Source organism: Sturnira hondurensis, unplaced genomic scaffold, assembly GCF_014824575.4.
Source record: "Sturnira hondurensis isolate 20B ecotype Veracruz unplaced genomic scaffold, ASM1482457v3 Scaffold0017338, whole genome shotgun sequence".
NCBI classification, from domain to species: domain Eukaryota; kingdom Metazoa; phylum Chordata; class Mammalia; order Chiroptera; family Phyllostomidae; genus Sturnira; species Sturnira hondurensis.
In genome coordinates, this window is record NW_028089969.1 from 804,563 (window position 1) to 827,894 (window position 23,332).

The 23,332-nt window shown below is 39.8% G+C and overlaps 1 protein-coding gene across 5 annotated transcripts in view; it reads right to left on the minus strand.

Annotated features, from left to right (window-relative positions):
* Window positions 1-23,332, minus strand: part of SPIRE1 (spire type actin nucleation factor 1) — a 300,883-nt gene that overhangs the window by 139,387 nt on the left and 138,164 nt on the right. The gene's annotated exons all lie outside the window — the stretch shown is intronic.

Here is a 23,332-nt window from a genome sequence, read left to right on the forward strand (position 1 = left end):
TGTGGGGTAATACAAACCTTCATTCTCAAAAGGTCTGGGCTGTTAGTATTCCTGCCTGCACTGGGTTGCAATTTTCACTCAACTTAATCACAGGGCACAATTCTAACAAACACCAGAGGGATCTTCTACACTCCAGACATACTTTTCCTTAGCTCCACTGCAGAGTAGCAGTCCAATTTACTCTTGGGAATCAGGATCAATCATCCCAGACAGCACAGTAACTCCTTTTTTGCCATTGATTCATAGGCATGACAGAACAAAAGTGGCTGGGTGAGATAGTCTTAACTTCTAATTCAGTAGAATCACTGTTGTTTCCTAGTGCAAGCATTCTTCCCTTTGGAATTCAGGCCTCTGGGGCAGGAGAGCATAAGCAGTCAAAACAGGAAGCAAAAACATCCCATTTCTACCTCTTGATTCCTGGCACTGTGAATCCTGCATATGAGAAAAACAGTACTATGTACTACATGACAACTCAGAGCATATAAAGTTTTCCGGAGAACCCTGCAAGGTATTACCATGTAGTAGTCACTGTAACTGAGTCTTTCAAAAGGCCATTCCATTATCTATCAATCAAGACTGCGGTTTCAGGATGGTGGAACATTGTGAAGTCCATGAACCTGGGCCCATTGCCACACTTCACTTGGTGTGAAGTGAGTTCCTTGATCAGAAGCAATGCTGTGTACATAGGTCTGTCCAGAAAGTATCCAATCATGTACTATGAAAAATAAGGATATTTACTGAAGAAGATACAGGATAGAAAAAACATTACACACAGGACAATGATGCCTCAGTCATTTTAAAGTAGGCACCTTGGGACCTCACACAGTTCTCCCATTCGCCATCCTTTGTGGATAACTATTATCTTGAGAAACAGCCTTTAGCTTGCTGCAGGGCAGTAGCAGTGACTGAACACTTAATCACTGGCCACCAGGTTACGAGGCAACCTGAGCCATCCATTATAAACTGGGTATTATCTACCCCTTCAAATCACGAAGTTGGGTGTCTACAGCAGCACTCCATCAACTGTGGAAGTGGTATATATATGTGATTGGTTCCAAGCAGGCTTTTCTTTCTCAGCCTATACCTATTACTTTGTGGAAATTCTTGCAATCAGTTGACAAAAAGGGAGAAGACTCAGACCTTCTGCATGATATGCAGGCACCACTTCAAAGTGGACAACTGCAGCAGTCAGACCCTTTCTAGAACTTCCCTGAAGGACAGTGGTGAAATGAAATCCTCTCAGTGGGCAGGTCTTTGAGCAGTGCACCTGCTTGTGCACCCTGGAAGGAATATGACTGGAAAATTGATGACAAGGACATTGTAGAACAAATATATGGATATATATCTCTGAATGGGCAAAAAAAACCCCATTAAGGTATTTGTTTTCCATGTGAATACTCACCAAAGAGTGACCTCCATGGAGGAGGATATCAATATTCAAGTGGAGAGGATGACCTATTCTATGGACAATGGTCAACCTCTTTTTCTAGTCACCCTGTCAGCAGAGACCAACACTGAGTCCCTAGTATGGCACCCTTCCCCAGGGTGATCAGCCAGCTACCCGGTGGCAGGTGGATTACACTGGACCACTTTCAACATGGAAGGGAAACATATTTTTCTTACTAGAACAGACTGGCTCTGGATATATATTTGCATTTCCTGAATGCAATGCTTCTGTCAAAACTTCCATCCATGCACTTACATAATGCCTTATTCACCCTCATGGTATTCCACACAGCACTGGTTTCTTTCTAATTAAAATGTTTTTAAATTACACTTGACAGATTGTGTTAGTTTCAGGTATACAACATAGTGATTAGGCATTTATATAACTTATTAAGTGATCACCCAGTAAATCTACTACCCACCTGATACCATACATAGTTATTACAATATTATTATTTTTTAAAGATTTTATTTATTTACTGTTAGAGAGATGGGAAGGGAGGGAGAAAGACAAAGAAAGAAACATCATTGTATGTTGCCTGTTGTATGTTCCCTGCCTGGGGACCTGATCTGCAACCCAGGCATGTGCCCTCACTGGGAATCAAACTGGTGACCCTTTGGTCCACAGGCCCACGATCAATCCACAAAGTCACACCAGCCAGGGCTATACAATATTATTCACCATACTGAGGTCTGTACAGAAAAAGTCCAGCCATTGTTAATCTAAAAGAGAACACTTGCACAACATTAATGTAACCTGGTAGCCAAGGAGTGGACTGGAATGTGTATGTGTGAACACTTGCTTCACTGTAGTCAGTAGGGATGGTAGATGCTATTGAGTGAGCACGTGTACTATGTAGCCATGGAATCCAAAATGACTGAGTAGAGTAAGGAATCTGCACCAAATTTTGTGCTAAGTTTGAATATTCTTCGACAGAAACTATTATGGTGACTCAGAAGGCTGCAGCTGGGCAACTGGTGATTGGCAACTTCATCATGACAACACACCCACTCATTCATCATGTCTTGTGCAGCTTTTTCTTAGCAAAATATCTAATTACTCAGGTGACTCAGCCCACTTACAGCCCAGATTTGGTGCCTTGCGACTTCTGGCTTTTCCCAAAACTAAAATCACTTTTGAAAAGAAAGAGATTTCAAATCACCAATGGGATTAAGGAAAATATGATGGGTCAGCTGATGGACTCTGGGAGAACTGTGTGAGGTCCCAAGGTGCCTACTTTGAAGGGAACTGAGGCGTCATTGTCCTATGCACAGTGTTTCTTGTATCTTCTTCAATAAATGTCTCTATTTTTCATACTACATGGCTGTATACCTTCTGGACACACCTCATGTAGCTGACTATTATAGAACTGTACACCTGAGACCTATATAATTTATATCAAACAATGACATTGCAATGAATTCAATTAAAAATAAAATAAAATAAATTTAATGGCCATCCTACCTATTTCACTTCTAGGAGCACTATGATCAAGTAGCCAGCGACATAGGTCTCAGTGCTGTTTTGACACTGCAGTTCATTACAGTAACCACACCTACTTTGCCTTTGTGGTTGAGTACTGCTATTTGGTCCCTGCCGCCTGGGGCTCCTATTATTGCCAACTCCCATTGCATTTAGGTTTCCCAATTCAATGACTATAGTCCTGCCTCTGCAAGTTCTAACCTACAAACAAGAGCAATAACAGAGCTCCTAAGGGTGCTGGAGATCAGTCATAAATTTATTTTTTATAATATATTTTATTGATTATGCCATTACAGTTGTCCCATTTCCCCCCTTCATTCCCCTTCACCCTGCACACCCCCTCCCACCCACATTCCCCCCTTTCATTCATGTCCATGTGTTACAAGTTCTTTAGATTCTGTATTTCCCATAGTATTCCTGCCCTCCCTTTGTCTATTTTCTACCTACCATCTGTGCTACTTATTCTCTAAACCTTCTCCCCACTTCTCCTCTTCCCACTTCCCTGTTGATAACCCTCCATGTGATTTCCATTTCTGCAGCTCCAATCCTGTTTTAGCTGTTTTAATTTGCTTTTGTTTTAGGTGTGGTTGTTGATAACTGTGAGTTTGCTGTCCTTTCACTGTTCCTATTTTTTATCTTCTTTTTCTTAGATAAGTCCCCTTAACGTTTTATATAATAAGGGCTTGATGATGATGAACTCCTTTAACTTGACCTTATCTGAGAAGCACTTTATCTGCCCTTCCATTCTAAATGAAAAAAACTTTGCTGGATAGAGCAATTTTGGATGTAGGTCCTTGCCTTTCATGACTTGGAATACTTCTTTCCAGTCCCTCCTTGCCTGCAAGGTTTCCTTTGAGAAATCAGCTGACAGTCTTGTGGGAACTCCTTTGTACGTAACTGTCTCTTTTCCTCTTGCTGCTTTTAAGACTCTCTCCTTATCTTTAATTTTGAGTAACATAATTATGATGTGCCTTGGTGTGTGCTTACTTGGGCCCAACTTCTTTGGAACTCTCTGAGCTTCCTGGACTTCTGGAAGTCTATATGCTTTGCCAGAATGGGAAGTTCTCCTTCATTAGTTTTTCAAGTAAGTTTTCAGTTTCTTGCTCTTCCTCTTCTCCTTCTAACACCCTGTGTTTGGATGTTGTCTTTAAACATTTGGATGTTGAAATGTTTAAAGTTGTCTTGGAGGTTCCTAAGCCTCTCCTCATTTTTTTGAACTCTTGTTTCTTCATTCTGTTCTGGCTGAATGTTTATTCCTTCCTTCTCCAAATCATTGATTTGGGTCCTGGTTTCCTTTATGTCATTGTGGGTTACCTGTGCATTTTACTTTATTTCACCTTGTATAGCATTCACTCTTTCCAATATTTTGCAACCACACGCAATAATTTCTGTCAGAATCCTAATTACCAGTGTTTTGAACTCTGCACCTGATAGGCTGGCTATCTCTTCATTGCTTACATCTATTTTTGGAGATTTAATATTTTCCTTCATTTGGGCCATTTTTTTCGGTCTCAGCATGCCTGTTATATGTAACAGGCGTACATTAGCACATGAGGGGCAGAGCCTTAGGTATTTGCCAGGGTGAAGCAACCCCACATTGCTGCATTGTGGTGCTGTATGTGGAGGAGGACTCAGGGAAAGAACAATGCGACTTCCTCAGCTCTCAGCTGGCTTTCAGTCACTTCTTCACTACCCAGAAGCAAATTGGGCCCTTCTGGCCCCAATTCCAGAATGGGTAGGGGGTTGTAGGGGGCTGTACATACTGGGATCCTGTGGGTCTCTCCAACAAAGTCTCCTGCGAGGCTTGTAGTTTCTCTCAGCGCTGCAACCCCAGCAGCTTTTTTGCAGTCAAGATGGTTTGAGGCTTTATTTCCCCATACTAGAACCCTGGGTTGCATGGTCTGTCTCACTCTCCAGTTCTTCCTCCTGGTTCATCCCCATGGAAATGTGGGACCACCTGGTCTACAAGCCTCCACCTTATCCACCAAGGTCCTTCGGAGACCACCTTGCTGCGAGTCTCTTCACCCCGGCTTCCTGTCTCTGCCCCTCCTACCAGTGTGGATGAATGTTTCTTCTTTCACTTCTCGGTTGTCGGGCTTCCATCCAGTCTGATTTTCTAGCAGTTCTGGTTGTGTTTTGCTTTTCAGTTTGTCGTTGTCCTTCTTTTGGTTGTGTGAGGAGGCACAGTGTATATACTTACGCCTCCTCATGGCTGGAAGTTCATTCCCTTTACTTTTAGAGTGTATGTATCTTTTGTTCTGAGATGGGAATCCTGAAGACAGTATTTATAATGGTTTTATTTGCTTATCCATTCAGCTACCCTGTCTTCTGATTTCAGCATTTATCCACATTTAAAATGATTAGTGATAGGTACATGTTTATCACCATTTTATTCTTTATAATCATGTTCCTCTTTTATTCTTTCTGCTTAAAGAATACCCTTTAATATTTCTTCTAATACTGGTTTGGTGGTAATGAACTTCTTTATCATTTTCATTCTGGAAAACTTTATTTTCCTTCAACTTTTTAAAAAAGATTTTATATATTTATTTTTAGAGAAAGGGGAAGGGAAGGAGAGAGGAAGAGAAACATCAATGTGTTGTTGCCTCTCATGAGCCTCCTAGTGGGTACCTGGGCTGCAACCCAGGCATGTTCCCTGACTGGAAATTGAACTGGTGACCCTTTGGTTCACAGGTCCATGCGCAAGCCACTGAGCCATATCAGGCAGGGCTTCCCTTCAACTTAAAAAAAAAGATTTTATTGACCACGGGGGCCTGAAACTAGAAACTAACCTCAAGGAAAAAACTCAAAAACACTCAAATTCATGGAGACTGAACACCATGCTATTAAACAATGAATGGGTTAATACTGAGATCAAGTAAGAAATCAAAAAGTTTCTGGAAACAAATGAAAATGAACACAAAACAGTCCAAAATTAAGGACACAGCAAAGGCACTCCTGAGAGGGAAGTTCCCAGTAATAAAGGCCTACCTAAAAAAGATAGAAACATTTCAAATACACAATTTAACCCTACATCTACAAGAACTGGAGCAACAACAAAGTTGGTAGAAAGAAGGAAATACTCAAGATCAGAGCAGAATTAAATGACATAGAGACTAAAGTGACAATTCAAAGGATCAATAAATCCAGGAGCTCATTCTTTGAAAAGATAAACAAAATCTACAAATCTTCAAGCAGACTCATAAAGAAAAAAAGAGAGAGGACCCAAACAAAATCAGAAATGAGAATGGAGAGAATCCAACTGATCACCACAGAAATACAAAGGACTGTAAGAAATTACAGTGACTAACTATATGCCAAGGAATCTGAAAACCTGGGTGAAATGGAAAAATTTCTACAAACATATAATCTTCTAAAACTGAATCTAGAATAAGTAGAAAGCCTGAACAAAATACCAAGTTAGTGAAATTGAAGCAGTAATCGAAAAACTCCCAGCACACAAAAGCCCTGGACGAGATGGTTTCACAATAGAATTTTATACAACTTTTCAGGAAAGGCTAACTGCTATGCTTCTCAAATTATTCCAAAACAATCCAAGTACAGGGAAGACTCTCAAAAACTTTTTAGGTGACCAGCATCACTGTTATCGCCAAACCAGATAAAGACACAACAAAAAAAGAAGACTGAAGGTCTTGATCAAGAGAATTCAATGCAGGTTTGCAAGGATGGTACTATATTTGCAAATCAGTAAACATGATACATAACATAAATAAAAGATAAGATAAAAATCACGATTATACCAATAGATACAAAAAAAGAACTTGCTAAGGTACAGTATCCATTTATGATAAAAACATTCAGCAACGGGGGTAGAGGGAGCATACCTCAACATTATAAAGGCCATATTCAAGAGAACTGCAGCCAACATCATACCCAACTGGTGAAAACTAAAAGCTTTCCCACTAAGATCAGGAACAAGACAAGGATGTCCACTTTCACCATTTCTTTTTTTAAAAATATATTTTATTGATTATGCCATTACAGTGGTCCCATTCCCCTCCTTCACTCCCCTCTACCCTGCACACCCCTCCCCCACCATTCCCCCCCTTTCATTCATGTCCATGTGTCACAAGATCTTTAGATTCTGTATTTCCCATAGAATTCCTGCCCTCCCCCTATATTCTATCTACCGTCTATGATACTTTTTCTCTGTACCTTCTCCCCCCTTCTCTTCCTCCCACTCCCCTGTTGCTAACCCTTCATGTGATCTCCATTTCCATGTTTCTGCTCCCAATCTAGTTGTCCTCTTAATTTGCTTTTGTTTTAGGTGTGGTTGTTAATAACTGGGAGTTTGCTGTCCTTTCACTGTTCCTATTTTTTATCTTCTTTTTCTTAGATAAGTCCCTTTAACATTTCATATAATGGTTTAGTGATGATGAACTCCTTGAATTTGATCTTATCTGAGAAGCACTTTATCTGCCCTTCTATTCTAAATGAAAACTTTGCTGGATAGAGCAATCTTGGATGGAGGTCTTGGATTTCATGAGTTGGGAATACTTCTTTCCAGCCCCTTCTTGCCTGTAAAGTCTCTTCTGAGAAATCCGCTGACAGTCTGATGGGAACTCCTTTGTAGGTGACTGTCCCCTTATCCCTTGCTGCTTCTAGAATTCTCTCCTTCATTTTCATCTTGGCTAATGTAATTATGATGTGCCTTGGTGTGTTCCTTCTTGGGTCCAACTTCTTTGGCACTCTCTGAGCTTCCTGGATTCCTTGGAAGTCTATTGCCTTTGCCAGACTGGGGAAGTTCCCCTTTATTATTTGTTCAGATAAGTTTACCACTCGTGGCTGTTCCTCTTCCCCTTCTGGTACCCCTATAATTCGGATGTTGGAACGTTTAAAGATGTCCTGGAGATTCCTAAGCCTCTCCTCATTTTTGTGAATTCTTGTTTCTTCCTTCTTTTTTGTTTGGTTGTTTCTTTCTTCCTTCTGGTCCACTCCCTTGATTTGAGTCCCAATTTCCTTTCCATCACTATTGCTTTCCTGTGCATTTCCCTTCATTTCGATCAGTTTAGCTTTCATATGTTCCTCTAATTTGTGGCTAAAATCAACCAATTCTGTGAGCATCCTGATCACCAGTGTTTTGAACTGCGCATCTGAAAGGTTGGCTATTTCTTGGTCACTTAGAATTATAGGCTCTGGGGCCTTGAGCTGTTCTTCAGTCATAATGTTTGGTCTGTTTGCACTCGTTATGTTTGAGGGACGGAGCCTTAGGTGTTCACCAGGGTGGGCGACCCAGTCCCTGGGTTGTGACACTGTATGTGGGGGTGGGGTCAGAGAGGGGAAAAAATGGCACTTTGCTCCACTCTGCTCTCTCTGATTTCTGTCCCCTCTGTGGCTTCCCACAAGGAAATCGGGCCCCTCTGGTGCTGGTTCCCGGGTGTGTGGGCCCGTGTACTCTCCAGGATCCTGTGGGTCTCTCCAATGAACTCTCTGTGAGCCTGGGAGCCTCTCCTGGCCCTCGACCCCCAGAAAGCCTTTCCAGTTGGTGCTTTCAGGCTCTAATTCCCAGGCCCCAGCAGTCTGGCTCACTGTTTGCTCCTTTGCCTGATTTATCTGCATGCAAATGTGTGACCACAGTTAGCCAGCTGCCTTACGCCCTCATTGGGTCCGCCCATCATCACCCCAAGCCTGGGATTCACCAACGACCTCCGCCTCTGCTCCTGGGTTGGTAGGACCAAACGGTCTTTCTAGTCTGACCCAGCTCCTCCGCCCCTCTTACCAGTCTGGCTGAGTGGTTTGTTGTTGTTGGACTTCCATACAGTTCAATTTTCACTGTTTTGGCTGCGTTTTTGTTTCTAAAACTTAGCTGTCTTTAAATTTAGTTGTGGGAGGGGGCACAGTGTTTCCACCTACACCTCCATCTTGGCTGGAAGTCCTCACCATTTCTATTCAATATACAGTGACCTCTCACCTAGCGTGGGAATTATGTTACAGAGACCCCCATGACAGATGAAAATTCGTGAAGCATTATATATTATTTATATATATTTTAAGACTTTATATACCCTTCCCACACTCCTATAAACCTTTCCCACTCTCTTATTAACCTTTTCCACACTCTTATAAATACTTCATATACTCTTAAACACTTCTGATACTCTTTCTACACTCTTAAACCTACATAATTTTAACAACATATAAAATTCTATATGGGTAGTGTATACCGCAAAATCCCATGATATAGCGAAAACTGCATGATACAGAATTAAATATATATATATTTTTAAATCTGCAATACAGTTAAGCCACAATAAGTGAACCGCGATATAGCGAGGGGGAATTGTAGTATTGGACGTTCTAGTCATAGTGATCAAACATGAAAAACAAATAAAATGCATCTAAATTGGAAAGGAGGAAACAAAACTGTCATTGTTTGCAGATGACATGATAGTGTACAGAGAAAATCCTATAAATCCACCCAAAAATACTAGACTTAATAGGTGAATTCGGCAAAATAGTATGATACAAAGTCAATATTCAGAAATTGAAGGCATTTTTGTACAACAATATCAGAAACAGACATTAGAAAAAAATCTCATTTGACAGAGGAACAAGAAAAATAAAGTACCTAGGAATAAACCTAACCAAGGAGGTAAAAGACCTATACTCAGAAAACTACACAACACTGAAGAAAGAAATTAAGGAAGACACAAACAAATGGAAGCATATTCTGTGTTCATCAATTGGAAGAATTAACACCATCAAAATGTCCATACTACCCAAAGCAATTTATAGATTCAATGCAATCCCTATTAAAATTCCAATGACATATTTCACAGATATAGAATAAACATTTCAAAAATTTATATGGAACCATAAATGACTCCGAATAGCCACAGAACTTTTGAGAAAGAACAAAGAAGGATGGATCACCATACCTCACATCAAAGTATATTACAAACCCATGGTAACCAAAACAGTATGATACTGGCATAAGAACAGACACATAGATCAATGGAACAAAATACAGAGCTCAGAAATAAACCTATGTCTCTATGGTCAATTAATATTCCACAATGGGGAGAGAAGCATAAAATGGAGTTAAAATAGCCTCCTCAACAAATGGTGTTGGGAGGTCTGGACAGCTACACACACAAAAATAACACTCAACCACCAACTTACACCATACACAAAAATAAACTCAAGGTGGATAAAGAACTTATATATCAATCATGATACCAAAAAAGTCCTAGTGGAGAATATAGGGAGAAAAATCTCAGATATTCCATGCAGCAGTATTTTCACTAATATGTCCCCTAGAGCAAGTGACATAAAGAATACAATAAATAAATGTGATGTCATCAAAATAAAAAGCTTCTGCATGGCTAAAGAAAACATCAGCAAAATGAAAAAGGAATCAACCATGTGGGAAAACATATTTGCCAATGACACCTTGGACAAGGGTTTGATCTCTAAAATATATAAAGAACTCACAGGACTCCACTCCAGGAAGACAAACAACTGAATTTAAAAAATGGGCAAAGGACCTAAACACACATTTGTTCAGGAAGACATACACAGGGCCCAGAGACATATGAAAGGATGCTCAGCATCACTAGCTAACAGAGAGATGCAAATTAAAATCACAATGAGATACCACTTCACATCAGTCAGAATGGCCATAATAAACAAATTAAAAAACAGCAAATGCTGGCAAGGTGGAGAAAAGGGAACCCCAGTGCACTATTGGTAGGAATGCAGACTGGTGTAGCCACTGTGGAAAACAGTATGGAATTTCCTCAGAAAACTAAAATAGAACTGCCTTTTGACATGGCAATTCCCCTGCTGGGATTATACCCTAAGAATCCTGAAACACCAATTCAAAATAATCTATGCACCCCAATGTTCATAGCAACACAATTACAACAGCCAAGTGCTAGAAGCAATCTACATGCCCATCAGTAAATGAGTGGATCAAAAAGCTATGGTACATTTACACAATGGAATTCTATGTAGCACAAAGAAAGGAGCTCCTACCCTTCATGACAGCACAGATGCACCTGTGGAGCATTATGCTGAGTGAAGTAACCCCAGGTTGTGAAAGACAAATACCATATGATCTCACCTATAAGTAGAACCTAATTAACAAAACAAGCAAGCAAGCAAAATATAACCAGAGATACTGCAATTAAAGACAAAATCATTATTTTGAACTCTGTATCTGGTAAGATTGATTTCCTCCATTTCACTCAACTCTTTTTATGGGAATTTCTCTTGTTTTATCCTTTGGGGCATATTTCCTTTTCTCTCCATTTATTTCTATGTATCAGCTGTGATACCTCCCAGTCTTGGTATGGTGGCCCTATGTTGTAGGTGCCTTGAGAAGCTCAGTGGTGCAGTCTCCCTGATCACCTGAGCTAGGTGCTCTAGGATGTCTGTTGTGTAGGTGTAGGTTATACGAGGCTTCCTGGTATAGTTGAGTCTTGATTGCTCTTAGCCCCGTTATGTGTGGCATTGACCCTCAGGCAGGCGGACTGTGAGGACTAACCCTGACAACAGTTTATGAATTGCTGTGTGGGAGCTGACTCATGAAGCAGAATTTGCCCCATCAGGGTGTGGTTCCTGCTGATATCTTCCCTGGGATGTGCTGCTTGTGGAGCTAATTGGGTAGTGCTCTGATGTGGTCTGAAGCCCAGCACCAGGCATGTTGGTTCTGGGGACTCCTGTGAGAAGCTTCAGTGCAGGTCAATATCAGGTGCTGCCTGTGACCAACCCTACTTGTTTGGAGCTACAAAGTAATCCACAGTTTGTGCCTACCTATGTTGGGCCTAAGTGCATGTGAGAGGAGCCAGACTACATACCAAGGCTGGTTTCCAGCCAGAACCCAGGGACAGGTTAGCAAAGGGACCAAGGAAACCTGAAATTAACCTGCCATCTGCTCCGCCACCCTCCAAGTCTGCCTGAACTTCCCTCTCTAGACGCTTCCAAGAAAGTCTGCAAGCAGGCCAAAGCTGGCTGCAGCTAGCTATCTCCTCCACAGCATGTGAGCTTGGCAGGGCAGGGCCAGTGGGAGTTAGGAGGGTGGAGCTAGTGGATCTGGGGGTAGGGGTGGCACCTGTCTGCATGCAGAGGGGGTAAATGGACCTCTACCCCAAAGCCACATAACTATGTGTCTCTCTTGCATTTCTGACACCACCTGAATCCCCCAGGACTTTCTCAAAAGCTCTCCAAAAATGTCTGCCCTATGGGCCACATCTGGCCACAGTGGGCCACAGCTGGCCATAGCTGGACACAGCCAGGGGATTCCTCAAGAGGGCAACAGCCCAGTAGGGTTGGATTGGTGACTCTTTTAGATATAATGCCAAAAGCGTTGATTCATGAATGAAAACTATGAAAAGTTGGACCTTACTATAGTTTAAAATTCTGCTATGTGAAAGGCACTGTTTGGGGAATAAAACAAGCCACAATGACAGGAAAATACCTGCTGAACATATATCTGATAAATGACTATCCAAAATCTACTACAAAGTCTTAAAACACAGTAAGAAAATAACCCAATTACAAAATGGGCAAGTGATCAAAACAGACATATCACCAAAGAAGATATACAGTTGGCAAATAGGATACAAAGTAACGCTCAACATTATATGTCAACAGGGAATTACAAATTTAAAAAAATGAGATTCCACTACATACCTATTAGAATGGCTAATATTCAAAACACTGGTGGAAAGGATGTGGTTTATCAGGCACTCTCGTTAATTGTTGGTGAGAATACAAAAATAATTCAGCCACTGAAGAAGATATTTTGGCAGTTTGTCACACAACTAGATATACTGTTACCATACAATCAAGCAATTACACTCCTTGGTATTTACTAACCCCCACCCCACCACATACACCCCAAAGCTAAAACTTACACCTACACAAAAACCTGCACACAAATGTCTATAGTAACTTTATTCATAATTACCAAAACATGGAAGCAACCAAGATGTTCTTCAATAGGTAAGTGGATACACAAAACTGTGATACATCCATACAATGGAATATTTTTCAGAGATAAAAAGAAACAAGCTATCAAACTACAAAAATATATGGCAGAATCTTAAAAGTATATCACTAAGTGAAAGAAGCCAATGTGAAAAAAGGCTAAGGATGGTATAATTGTAACTATGTAACCTTTAGGAAAAGGGAAGGCTATGAAGACAGTAAAAGATGAGTGACCAGCAGGGTTGGGAAGGGCAGGAGGAGATAACACTGTGGAGCACAGGGGGGTTTTCAGAGAGTCGAACTTCTATATGATACAGCAATGATGGACATGTCATTTGTATTTGTCAAAATCCACAGAATGCACAACACAAAGAGTGAATTCTAATTTAAACTGTGGACTTTAGTTAATAATAATTTATCGACATTGTTTCATCACTTCTAACAAATGTATCACACTAGTACAAGATGTAAATAATGAGGGAAATGAGGAAGAGTGTTGAGGAATATGTAGGAACTCTGCACTTTCTATCCAAGTTTCCCATAAACCTAAAATTGCTCTAAAGCAAATAAAACCTATTAGTTAAAAAAAGATAATGTGGCTTAATAATTACATTGTTACAAAAAAGATGAGAAATGGGCCACAGAAGACATGAAAGATTAGTTAGTAAGCTATTGCAGTAGAGTCCACCTAGGGATTATGGTCTCTTGGGGTAGGGTGATAATAATGGGCAAAAAGAAAACTGAGAATTTGGAAAACCTTTAGAGAGAATTGATAGGGGATAAGACTTGGCAATGCATTAAACATAGGGAATAGAAAATCTAAGTACTTTGTAGAGTTCTAACTTAGGTTATTTGAGACTGGTATCATTTACCAATAAGGAAAAGTAGAGGGAAAAAAACTTTCAGTGAGAGGGATGGTAAGTTCAGACACCTGGGAAAAACTATCACGGATGTCAGACAGGCTACTATGTAGACTGCAAAAGAGATACGTGAGCTTGTGTTATAAAGTCAGATACCTAGGTATATAATTAAGCATCTATGAAGGCATGAGAATGTTTGAGACAGCCTAATGATAGAAAGTAGAAAAGAGAAGAAAAACCAAACAATGATTGGTCAGGGAATTAGAAATTGAAATCAAAACACTATTGATATCACAAAAATGAAAGAGAGAAAATACTTCCAGGAGGCAGGCATGCATGGATATGAGTATTAAATGTGGATAAGAGTTAAGTGCAGGCGTAGGAAACATTTACTGTTTTTAGGGAGGCACTGGTAACTTTAGCAAAGGCAGAATGGGTGAGTAAACGGTGCTATTTGTATTAAATTATTATAAAGACAAAGTGAAATATACAGCATAGCTGGAGATGAGACAGGGCAGAGATGAGGGGTTTTCATTACTCTTTTTAAAGGCTAGAGTGTCTTAAGTGCTGATAAAATGCTGATAAAAGGAGTAGAAGATTAAGATGGCGACAGAGTAGAACAGAGGGAACGGAGCTCCTGTGCACCTGGTAGAAAATCCAGGCGGATCTACTGAAGAATAGCATCATCAGCCAACAATTCCCCAACATTTATGAAAATAAGAGACCAGAGAGTGACAGAGGAACCAGACAGCTGCAGGTCAGCGAGGGCTCCAGAAGGCCAGTGTGGACAAAAGTGGCTGCGGCCATGGCAGGCAACCTCAGCCAGTGCGTGAGGACCCACGAGAAGGGGCTAGAGATCTGGGCCAGTGCCTAGCAGCATCAGTGGGAAACAAAGGCCCCTGTCTGGGTCCAGTGCCGGGGTGCGTGTGGCAGAGGGAACTCCGGAAGCCCGGCACACGGTGGGTCTACAACAGACTCCGTGGGAGCCGTGGGCCCGCTACAAGGTCTGTGGGAGAGAACTGACTCCCTCCCTCCCTGTCTAGGCAGGCAGGTTAATACTGGGCAGAGACCTGTGGGCTTAAGTTAACGTAAAGGGTGGCAGGGACGGAGGGCCCAGTTCAACTGCAGACTCTGTGGTCCTCAGCCCGCCAGCCCACCAGCCAGGGGGATTTGAGAAGGACACTGTCATTGCCAGTCTTTGGGGATTGGGCTGGGCTGAGAGGCAGGCTTTTTGGAGAAGTCTCTATTGGAAAGTGAACTGAGGTGTTCTGAGACAGCAACTTGCCTCACGGCCCAACCGCCCAGCAGCCATTAAGGGGAAGGGCGGGAACAACTGGGTCCCGCCACGGGACTGAGAAGGACAGTGCCAGATACCGCGGGACCCAGGCAGGGTGCCAGGGGTGCGGGCGCCCACATCCCAACCCAGTAGCCTGGTTCCCGCGCACATGCACGCGGGAGGATGCGCGCCTGCATACCAGCCCATAGAGAGGTCCTGCAGCACCAGAAAACCCGGTTAGGACAGTTTGAAACCAACAAAGGAAGGTTCTTTTTTAAACTTCTTTTCTAAGTAATCTTATATTTTTTAATCTGTATTGTTGCTCTATCTTTCAATATTTTGTCCCTCATTTTTTTTCTTTTTGTCCAGTTTTAGTCCTTCTTCCTTTCTTCCCAAACTTTTCGCTTATTCCTCCTTTCTCCTGACTCTGTGTGTGTGTGTGTGTGTGTGTGTGTGTGTGTTGGATTGTTTGTTTATTGCTTAGTTTTCTTTTAGGTGTATTATTATTTTTGGCATTATTCTCATTTCTTTTTTTATTTTAATAGAATCTTTGTATTCCTCCTTTTTCTGTATAGGTTTCTTAGTCCTGGCTGGTTATTTGACTGGTTTCCACTGCTCTTTCCTCCACAGTGTATTGCTAATTTTCTATACTTCACGCCACTTGCTTTCCCTTGGCATGCTGCCCAAACTTTATGTGATCTCTCTGAATGGAGATTATAGAGTCTCTCACGTGAATATTGCTCTAATATTGTAAATAACAGCAGCTCTATACAACAGTTAATACTTCCCAACACATCTCTCAGATCTTAGCCCACTTTACAGGTTCCTGAATTCTATTACTGTAGTGATTAACTCTATCTGCTCACACGCTACACCTAGTTACGATTCTTTACTCTAACCTTACCTCAAAATTTGACCACCTGCAACCACACTGCTTTCTAGCTACAACTCACAAGCGTCCCCTTCCCAACAAGAGACTTATCTTCTGTCCATCCTTTCTTAAAAGTGGCAAGCTGGGTAGAAAAGCATGGTTAACCCTATACATGGCCTAAAGATTTTCTATTTCTTCTCTAAGGACTGTGACTACAAACAACATAAAATACTCTTCCGCTATCATAAACCATTTTGCCTCCCCTTCCAACTGATCACACACGCACAATGAAGAAAGGAGTAGGTGGAAGCAGAGAACATCAAGACACCTGCAGGAGACTGCACCACTGAATTTCGCAGATATCCTACCAGAGAAGTTCACACCATAAACCCAGGGAACCAGAACAGATCAATTTAAGAAGCTGAAGTTAACAAGAAGAGTCTCATAAGCAATGGGAAGACAAAGAATCAATGCCCAAAAGAAAGAAAAGGTGGAAGTCTCAGAAATAATGTCAGATGAAAGAGGGGCAAGTCAGCTATCAGATACTGAATTCAAAGCACTAATTATCAGGAAACTCAAAGAGCTTACAGCGACCTACCAGAAACTACAGGGGAGCTACAATAAACTCACTGCAAAATATATCGACATGAACAAGGAAATAGAAACAATCAACAAAGGCCAAGAGGAAATGAAGAGTACAATTTCTGAACTGAAGAGCACAGTACAAGGTATGAAAAGTAGGATCGATGAGGCAGAAAACTGCATCAGTGAGCTAGAGGACAGGGTAGAAAGAATCTCCCAGAAAAAGCAAGTAATGGAACAGAGAATCAGAAAGAATGAGGAGGGTTTAAGAGAAATGCAAGACAACATGAAACATAATAATATCCAAATAACAGGAATACCAAAAGGAGAAGAACAACAAGGGATAGAAAATCTACTTGAAAGAGGAAAAACGGAAAATTTTCCTAATTGGATGAGAGATAAAGTCACACAAATACAGGAATTGCAGAGAGTCCCAATTAAGAGGAACCCAAAGAGGCCCACTACAAGACACATCATCATTAAAATGGCAAAACTGCAAGACAGAGAGAGAATATTAAAGGCAGCAAGGGAAAAAAGGAAGTAACATACAAGGGAGCCCCAATAAGGTTGGCTACTGACTTCTCAATGGAAACACTCCAAGCAAGAAGAGAATGGCAAGAAATATTCCAAGTAATGAGAATCAGAGGCCTACAACCAAGGCTACTTTACCCAGCAAGGCTCTCAGTCAAGATAGAAGGCCAAATAAAGAGCTTCCAAGACAAAATAAGTCTAAAAGAATATGCCTCCACCAAACCAGCTCTACAAGAATTACTAAAAGGGCTGCTTTAAGGAAAGGAAGGAAAAGAGAGAGACAGAGAGGAACAGGTACAAAAATGGTGGCAATGAATAAGTACGTATAAATAACAGCATTAAATGTAAATGGATTAAGTGCTCCAATCAAAAGACATAGAATAGATGAATGGATAAGAAAGCATGACCCACACATATGCTGCCTACAAGAGACCCACCTCAGGTCAAAAGACGACCACGGACTGAAAGAAAAAGGATGGAAACAAATTTTCCAAGCAAATGGTCAAGAAAAAAAAGCCAGGGTAGTAATTCTCCTATCAGACAAAATAGACTACAAAAAAAGACCCATAAAGAGAGACCCAAAAGGTCACTTCATATTACTCAAGGGAAGAATCCACCAAGAAGATATTAACATAGTAAATATACATGCACCCAACATAGGAGCACCCAAATATATAAAGAAAATACTAGAGTACTTAAAGAAACATATTGAGAGCAGCGCAACTACAGTGGGGGATTTTAATACCCCATTGTCAAAAATGGACAGAACGTCCAAACAAAATATCAACAAAGATATTGCAGCATTAAACAACACCCTAGATGAAATGGACTTCACTGATATATATAGAGCCCTTCATCCCAAAGAAGCTAAATACACATTCTTTTCAAATGCACATGGAACATTTTCAAAGATAGACCACACAATAGGACACAAAACGAGCCTCAACAAATTCAAGAAAACTGAAATCACACCAAGCATTTTCTCTGATCACAAGGGACTGAAACTGGAAACTAACCCCACAGGAAAAAACCCCAAACACCCAAAATCATGGAGACTGAATGGTATGCTATTAAACACAAATGGGTCAAGACTGAAATTAGGGAAGAAATCAAAAAGTTTCTGGAAACAAATGAAAATGAACTCACAACAACCCAAAACTTATGGGACACAGTGAAGGCAGTCCTGAGAGGGAAGTTCATAGCAATACAGGCTTACCTAAAGAAAACAGAAATATTTCAAACAAACAACCTAACCCGATGCCTCCAAGAACTCGAGGAACAAAAACAAAGACAGCCCAGAGCAAGCACAAGGAAGGAAATAAACAAGATAAGAGCAGAATTACATGACATAGAGTCTAAAAGCACAATTCTAAAACTCAATTAATCCAGGAGTTGGTTTTTTGGAAAGATAAACAAAACAGACGAGCCTTTAAGGAGGCTCATCAAGAAAAGAGGAGAAAGGACCCAAATAAGCACAATCAGAAATGAAAGAGGAGAGATTACAACTGATACCACAGAAATAGAAGGGATTGTAAGAAATTACTATGCAGAATTGTATGCCAAGAAATTTGAAAACCTAGGTGAAATGGACAAATTTCTAGAAAAATATAACCTTCCAAGACTCAATAAAAAAGAAGCAGAAAACCTAAACAGGCCAATAACAGCAGATGAAATTGAAGCAGTAATCAAAAAACTCCCATCACACAAAAGCCCGGGACCACATCTTTTCAAAGGAGAATTCTACAAGGCTTTTAAGGAAGAGCTAACCCCTATTCTTCACAGACTATTGAAAAAAATCCAAAATGAGGGTAAACTCCCCAACTCTTTTTATGAAGCCAGCACCATCCTAATTCCAAAGCCAGATAGAGACACAACAAAGAAAGAAAACATCAGGCCAATATCGCTGATGAACATAGACGCTAAAATCCTCAATAAAATATTGACAAATCACATCCAACAATACATCAAAAAGATCGTACACCATGACCAAGTGGGATTCATCCCAGGGATGCAAGGATGGTTCAATATTTGTAAATCAGTAAATGTAATACATCACATAAACAAAAGCAAAGACAAAAACCACATGATCATATCAATAGATGCAGAAAAAGCTTTTGATAAGGTACAACACCCACTTATGATAAAGGCACTCAGAAAAATGGGAATAGAGGGAGCAATCCTCAATATAATAAAGGCAATATATGAAAGACCTACAGCCAATATCATACTCAATGGGCAAAAACTAAAAGCTTTTCCACTAAGATCAAGAACAAGACAAGGTTGTCTGCTTTCACCACTTCTATTCAATATAGTATTGGAAGTTTTAGCCACAGCAATCAGACAAGAAAAGGAAATAAAAGGCATCCAAATCGGAAAGGAGGAAACAAAACTGTCATTGTTTGCAGATGACATGATAGTGTAATTGGAAAATCCTATAGACTCTTCCAAAAACTGCTGGAACTAATAAATGAATTTGGCAAAACAGCGGGTTACAAAGTCAATATCCAGAAATCAAAGGTATTTTTGTATACTAACAATGAATCAGCAGAAGCAGAAATCAAGAAAAAAAATACCATTCGACATAGGAAAACCAAAAATAAAATATCTGGGAATAAGCCTAACCAAGGACATAAAAGACCTGTATGCAGAAAACTACACAACACTGAAGAAAGAAATCAAGGAAGACACAAACAAATGGAAACATACCATGTTCATGCATTGGAAGAATTAACATCATCAAAATATCCATACTACCCAAAGCAATTTACAGATTCAAGGCAATACCTATTAAAGTACCAATGGCCTATTTCACCAACATAGGACACTTCAAAAATGTATATGGAACCATAAAAGACCCCGAATAGCAGCTGCAATGTTAAGAAAGAAGAACAAAGTAGGAGGGATCACAATACCTGATATCAAACTGTTTTACAAGGCCACTGTAATCAAAACAGCATGGTACTGGCATAAAAACAGGCACATAGACAAATGGAATAGAACGGAGAGCCCAGAAATAAACCCAACTCTCTACAGTCAATTAATATTCAACAAAGGGGACTGTAACCTAAAATGGAATATAAATATCCTCTTCAACAAATGATGTTGGGAAAACTGGAGAGCTACGTGCAAAAAAAATGAAACTTGGGCAACAACTTACACCATACACCAAAATAAATTCAAGGTGGATAAAAGGCTTAAATATAAGCCATGAAACCATTAAAGTCCTAGAGGAGAGCATTGGCAGGAAAATCTCAGATATTCCACACAGCAATATTTTTACTGGGATGTCCCCTAGAGCAAGGGACATAAAGGAAAGAATAAACGAATGGGATCTCATCAAAATAAAAAGCTTCTGCATGGCTAAGGAAAACAGTATCAAGATAAAAAGAGAAGCAACAGTTTGGGAAAACATATTTGCCAATGATATCTCAGACATAAAGGTTTAATCTCCAAAATATACAAAGAACTCACTTGACTCCACTCAAAGAAGACGAGCAACCCAATTAAAAAATGGGCAAAGGACTTGAACAGACACTTCGCCAAGGAGGACATACAGAGGATCCAGAGACACATGAAAAGATGCTCGATATCATTAGCTATCAGAGAGATGCAAATTAAAACCACAATGAGATACCACTTTACACCAGTCAGAATGGCTATCATAAACAAAGAAACAAACAACAAGTGCTGGACAGGTTGTGGGGAAAAGGGGTCCCTAGTTCACTGTTGGTGGGACTGCAGACTAGTACAACCACTATGGAAAACAGTATGGAATTTTCTAAGAAAACTAAAAATGAACGCACCTTTTGACCCAGCAATTCCACTATTAGGAGTATATCCTAAGAACCCTGAAGCACCAATCCGAAAGAACCTATGCACTCCGATGTTCATAGCAGCACAATTTACGATAGCCAAGAGTTGGAAGCAACCTAGATGGCCATCGGTAAATGACTGGATCAAAAACCTATGGTACATTTACACAATGGAATTCTATGCTGCAGAAAGGAAGGAGCTCCTACCTTTTGCAACATCATGGATGGAACTGGAAAGCATTATGCTGAGCGAAATAAGCTAGGCAGTGAAAGACAAATACCATAAGATATTACCTTTAACAGGAATCTAAACAACAAAACAAACAAGCAAGCAAAATATGACCAAAGACACTGAAATACAGTACAGGCTGACAGGGACCAGAGGGGAGAGGGGAGAGAATCACAGGGGAAAAGGGGAAGGACTCACATGAACAAGTATAAAGGACACATGGACAATAACTAAGGTGGGGGGCGGAAGTGGGAGGGAGGTGGGGAGCACTGGGGGTGGGCAGGGCTGGGAATATAACACAGAAAACTGTACTTGAAGAAGAATTAAATTTAAAAAAATAAGAAATAAATGCTGATAAAAGAGAGGAAAAAGTTGAGACTAATGAAAAGAGAAGAGGTCAGAGTTACTGGGTCACAGTAATTATCCCATGAACTTTGGCAAATTGGGCCTCTAGAAGAAATCACATTTCAAAAAACATTATTTTTAGATAGGTACTTTTTTTGCTTTTATTAAGTGTCAACAGGTCCATTTGCACATGTGTGTTATTCCCTTAGTTAGCAGTATTTCCTGAGTACTTTCTATGTGAATATATCATAAATGCATTAACATGCCATTCTAAATTTTTTTCCATTCTGAACCCTGTGGACTTCTTTTTCCCATTACAGCTCCACATTGAGTATATCTTTCCTCCCACACTTACATATTGCTGTACCTTTATTTATTCATGTCACTCTCTGCCTATGGCTTTTTTGTCTGATAAATCCTATAGTCTTACCATAATTTCAGTTCAGTGTTACCTCCTCTGCAAAGTATTCCTATTCACCACAGAGCTGTTCATTTCCAACTCTGAACCTATCCCTGCTCCAACTTTTATGTAACTATTAATTGTACCCCAAACTGAAGAATAATCTTCCTTTTCAAGTGTTGACAAGATATTCACCAAGATAAGCCCTATACTGCACGAAAATATAAAATAAATTTCAAGGCTGAAATATCAAAAAAAATTTTCTGACCATAGAATGAAATAAAAAATCAGTTAACAAGGTATCTTTAAAATTTCTAGTACTTAAAAAGTAAATAGCATACTTCTAAATAACTCTTGAGTCAAAGAAGAAATTTCAAAGGAAATTTTAAAATATGTTATGATAATAGAAACATACATCCAAATTTGTGGGATGCAACTAAAGCAGTGCTCAGAAAGAAAATTTATAGCTTCAGATGAATAGCCAAATTCACTGAAAAACATAACTTACCAAAGTTGCAAACCTTAAGACTGAAACCTACAAAACACTGCTGAAAGAAATTAAAACTCTAAGTGGAAAAATATACAGGTTTACAGATTGAAAGACTAAATTTTGTTATAATGTCAGTTCTTCCAAATTGCTCCTAAAGTCAGTGCAATCCTAGTGAATACCTAGTAGAACTTCTGGAGAAACTGCCAAACTAATTGAAAAACGTATGTGGAAATACAAATGACTTGGCCAACACAATTTTAGGAAGGAGTAAAGCTGAATGACAATACTACCTGATTTCAAGATTTACAATAAAAAGCCACAGTAATCAAGACTGTGTAGTAGTGGCATAAGGGTGGATATATGGAACAATAAGGAATTCATAATTAATCCTATACTGTATGAACAATTGAATTTCAACAAAAGTGCCAAAGTAGTTCAATGGTGGAAGATGAAAACTCAACAAATGTTGCTGGAACAACTAGATACCTACAAGGACAAGTAACAATCCCAGGCCCCTATATCACGTCATACACAAAAATTATTTTTAAATGGATCATGTATCAAAATGTAAAACCTCAATATTCAACTTTTAGCAAAAAGCACAGGATAAATCAATGTAACACTAGTAATTTCTTAGACTTTAAATATTTGCTATACATAATCATGTCATTGTGGAAGGCAAATATTTCTTATACAAGACAGAAAAAGCACTCATCATAAAAGAAAAAATTGGTAAGTTAGGTTTCATCAAAACTTAAAACTTTGTTCTTCAAATGACAATAACAAATGAAAAGGTTAAGTCACACACTGGACAAAACTATCCAACATATATATGTATATCTTACAAAAGACTTCAATTTAGAATATATTTTCCAAATTTTAGAAATCAATAAATAATCCATTAAAGATGAATGAAAGATTAGAATATAAACTTCACACAGAAAATACACAAATGGCCAGCCTATAAGCATGTAAATAAATGCTGTACATCATTAGTCATTAAGGAAATGCACACTAAAATATCGATAAAACATTTATATCCTCTACAATGGC